Source organism: Botryllus schlosseri, chromosome 12 (assembly GCF_051294905.1).
Source record: "Botryllus schlosseri isolate E-star chromosome 12, Bs_hap1, whole genome shotgun sequence".
In the NCBI taxonomy this organism is placed as follows: Eukaryota; Metazoa; Chordata; class Ascidiacea; order Stolidobranchia; family Styelidae; genus Botryllus; species Botryllus schlosseri.
Window position 1 is genome coordinate 25,021,813 of NC_137247.1, and position 4,865 is coordinate 25,026,677.

Here is a 4,865-nt window from a genome sequence, read left to right on the forward strand (position 1 = left end):
TGGCTTTTATGTTGAGCGAAGCTTGCAGTTTCTCAGGACTTTGCCCTCTCTTGATCCAGTGTTTTGTGATTTTGTAATGAAACCGACTTAAATTGAAATCCTTAATCTCGGAAAAAACTGAAAGGATATGCCTCCCCTGACTTCAGTTGGCCAATTTTTAGTGCTCTAAATTCCAAACCTAATTCCTCATTGAATTTCAGTTTTCGACTTTTTTGGCATGCCCGTTATAGTCCTTTAAATGTGATAGATATGATGAGTCATATAGTAATAGCGAGCACTTACTGACTTGTTTTACGAATTAGCCAATTGGAAACATATCACGTCACAAATTGAAACTCATACCGTATAATGCGTAATGTGACAATATCAACATGGAAGGTTTGAACTAAACTATATGGAAAGAGTGATTTCTTGTGACTTCCATTGCTACTCATACTTTGCCGCATTGCCTTTATTTTGAATCTGGATTTCGCATCCCAGGTACTTAGGCAGCGTAATCGTGGCATATTAATGAACAGGCTTCAAAGTAAAAGAATTTTCTGTTCATTTCATACAGCCTATGGTTTTAGTCTTTCAAAAAGCAAGTTTTATGTTTTGACTTCCAAGCAACCTTTCGCGGGCCGCACAGAATAGCTTCACGGGCCGTATTTGGCCCGCGGGCCGCACTCTGCCCAGGTCTGATTTAACCAGACATATATAACCTGCTTTATTGTTATTTTTCATGTTGAACTAAATAGCATCCGGAAGAAACCATTTGCAGCGCGTGACAATTGTTTTAATTCTCCAAAATGAGGCTGATAATGCTATAATTGGACGCCGCTTCATAAATGAAATTATGTGATCGAAGGTGTGCACGATTCTACCGAAGTAAATGCAACTGTAAAGCTAGCAAGGCCTCGTATGAGTTCATTGTCGATTGTTACCGCATTTATTGGATCGTCATGGTTTCACCCATAACCACTCGTCGTATTAAAACGAGCGAAGCAACGTTTGTTGTTTAATCACCTAGCGATAGCAATTGTGACTCTGTGTCCGAATTAGGTGGTCAATTGCCCGAATTAACGGGCGTATGCACGTGCAATTTTTTTCTCTTGATTACGCGGACTGCGATTTATTTTACGAATCGTAAAATAATAGTCGTGAATGCGCTGTGCAGAGAAATCTTGGCATACCTAAAATTACGATTAAGATGCTGGTCCTCGGATTTATTCTGTTGGCCATGCTGATACCGGATTCGAATGCGGGTTGGGCGATTAGGAGAACTATTTCGCTCACTCGATATGGAAAGCCCGGATGGGGAGATTACGAGAAGTGAGTATTTCAATAGGTGCCATAGATCCCCTCACGGGAGGTAGGCTATAGTCAATTCCAAGGTCTCGATTTAATTCGATTTATTGCTAATAATTTCATCATTTCAATACACCACAAGACTGCGATCTAATGAAAGATAGGAAGGTGTCGAAACTACTTGAGTAGTCTTCGATATCAGATACCCACCTGGCGTAGGTGATATAAAAAGGAGGCATGAACATTGAATTAAACGTAAAGAAAGATAACATAAAAGAACCGGTGATATATAAAGGTAGCATATGTCGGAAGGGGAGATCGATATCAGGTGGTGGTCCGGTAAAAATAGGGCTAACTAGTATTGATTCAGTAGAAATGGTTTGTATTTTGACTTGAATGTGGTCATGCTCGATGACTGTCGGATAGCCGGCGAGATACCATTCCACAAATCAGGTCCGGCATAGTTGATAGGGCGATGATCTTTTTGTCCACCATATGATAGTTGGATGACGTGGTAGCACGTGCGTCGTACTTGAGCATTTTTGATACCGAGGTAAAGAAGTCATTGAAGTTTTTGGGGTAGTGACCGCAGTGAAACTAATTCATAAACTTGGTAATTTCTAGTTGCCGCATATCTTTTATGTTTAGGACACCAAATGTTTTAAGCAGTGATTTGTTGGACACACATCCTGGTCCTTTTGGGCCCCTGGCTATGATACGGATGACCTGCTGTTGTAGTTGTTGCAGCGGCTTCAGTGGAGTTTCACTGGCAACCCCCAACAGATGATGCCATATTGTAACTTCGATTGGCATAGTACTATGGGGACTTAGCTGCGAAACATACTATTCGAAAATTGAAGTACTCCAATATCTAGCAATTAGATACATCAGTGGCATGAAAGAACGGGAAAGACTCTCCCCAAAATATAAATGCCTAAATATCTTGAAAGTCAGGGTTTTTGCACTCTAGATGTTGCTAAATTGATGTGCAAGTATAATCGAGGTGATCTCCCAAGTTTGTTCAGTGAAATGTTCACGCCATCTAGTGTCGCAGATTCACACAGTCAGGTCTTCGACTTCAAAAAATTTAATTTATTTCACATATCCCGAATAATAAGTGCCGCAGATCCGTCTGATATGATGGTTCGAAATATGGAATGCCATTCCATTAGCATGGAAGAAAATGTCGTTTTCAGTATTTTGCGCGAATTCAAAACTCGTTTACTTATAGGGTAGAGTGAGGCAACACGCCTAGTCGCCTACCATACGCGGGAAGCGTCATGATATCCACCAAACTAGACGCAACGGATTGAATTTCGGAATTTGCGCGGCTGATATCGTCCCGCTCTACCACGATCGTCTGGAAAATCCAAATATCAATTAACACATATAAAATTATCATTCATCTATCTACAATAGTACATCAATGTGACGTCTTGCTACATGGGTGGGGCAAAACGCCTCAATTGACTTTTTACCCCGTTATACCATATTAAATACCGCAAGCCACTCAGTAACCGATAAATGTTGAATTCCTATACAGACCTTTACATGCTTCTCTGCTTCATCACGGCGTATCGGATCTTTTGATAACAAATTTCATCCAAAAATACCAACTGATTATGATTAGTCAAAAACAATGTCGGAAGTTCTTAAAATGTGTCTCGCTTAGTCAGAGGGATAGCCTATATTCGCCTGCTGAATCGCAATTTTGATAGGAATGGCGCTCCCCAAGAAGACATCCTTGATGAACCCCTAAACGGCTACTCAATCCATATTTACTGGACTTTAAGGGTGGGGCGTTTTACCCAACGGGTGGGGTAGACGTTTAAGCCTCGAGGTCGCCATTGTTTGTGGATCAGTTACTAACTGGTTATTGTGTGGATTCTCCTTTGGACTGTGGCTTAAATCCAACTACGTGTACTGAAATCATATATGTTCATAGTCCATAAATCAAACTTCGCCTTCGTCTACTGTATGATTGAAAACGTTGAAGTCTCCCTATTAAAGTATAGTGGGTTTAATCCTGTTAACGTAAATTCATCTTACTCCTATCTTTTTACAGAAATAATGTCTTTTCGGAGCATGTAGAGGATTCGGAACAGCAAGAGATATAGTGGAGAATTAATTTCCGATATCATATCGCCAGTGCAAACTTCTGGATTTTCAAAATGCGTAACTACAACTAGAACTACCCAGTTTTCAAAACCCGCAGTTTGGTGCTCGTTTGGTGCTGGTTTTACACTAAAATTCACTATAATACAGCTGTAGAGTACTGATCATCACAGGCAGTTTCATCGAGGGTAAAATACGAGTAGTATGTAGACATATTTAATATCGCGGCTTCGCTTAGATTTACACTGTAAAAGGAGCTGCGTCTATGAGGTAAACAAAATGGCCGGTAGTTGTTTAACTGCTTATTACATGCTGTCTCATATCAATTGTGAACTTTTCTAAAAGGTTGAACGATTGTTGGACCAGGAAGTGTCAATGGCGGAAGAAGACCAATTACAATTAGAGCATGCTTCATAATTTTTGACACGAATTGTGAAAAGCTGTATATATATAAATATGGATGCAAATGTACGTGGCGTTACTGTGCAAGGAAACAGTGTGCAGCTACATGATAAGATGGAAAGAATCGAATAGATCAGGGGTGGACAATTATTTTCCTTGGCGGGCCAAATGTGAAGCATAACTAGTTTGTTATAAATATACATTTATATTATCTCCATATTCCGTCGGCCATTATATATAATTAAACAAAAATATTGCGTTTAGGCGTTATTTACTATAGTGCGCCCCGCGAATGGATTCAGAAGTTGAATGCGACCCGCGAGCCAAATAGTTTGTCCACCCTGGTATAGTCGGATTAATGTAAAAATTCCTCCGATGCATATATGAATAAAGAACTTCGAGCGAATACAGATACGTGCGGTTCTTCTTTCAACTTCAGAATTTACAAAGACGCCACAACCAGCAAAATAAGCGAAAACTAGTCATACCCAAGTATGGAAATAATTGACGGACTTATATAATTTTCGACTCGTCCATTATTAGTATTGCTTAATATCCACAATTCCATATCCTTTTGATACTCAATTTCGTCGATTTTCAGTACACCAACGGACCTCAATCCTCACCTGGTTGCCCCAATTGGTTAAAGATAGTTAATCGTTTTGCCCTGTGAATTCGCGTCATTCTCCGTTATTCCTTCCCCATAAGTGGGATTGTTTAAGGTTGGACAAACAGCGTGCAGATGTCAAGCAACCTGTATATTCGGCAGACCGCAAATACAATCTTGCTGTGATCCTCGAAAGTCGCTAACATGCAGAAAGTGCTGATGACCATGCTCATGTCGTATATTGCAACAGTAATTGCTCTAGATACATAGCCCGGAACCACAGTGGAAACCAGCTCAAGAACTGCTAGATCGGTCACCACAGATACCACACAGCTGATGACGGATCGGCGCATAATCGGCTGCAAGGTTGCAAATGTTATTCTGAGATCTTTTCGGTTTGGGCTAGATTGCATTACAGTTTGACACGTTGTACGGGTTTCCAAGGAAATACTTT

At 40.4% G+C, this 4,865-nt stretch overlaps 1 long non-coding RNA gene across 1 annotated transcript; it reads left to right on the plus strand.

Annotated features, from left to right (window-relative positions):
* Positions 1–1,160: 1,160 nt before the first annotated feature.
* On the plus strand, positions 1,161–3,869 carry LOC145452450 (uncharacterized). The gene is made up of 3 exons (XR_013919367.1): positions 1,161–1,311; positions 3,353–3,396; positions 3,746–3,869. It is a non-coding gene; the product is annotated as an uncharacterized LOC145452450 (long non-coding RNA).
* Positions 3,870–4,865: the final 996 nt, after the last annotated feature.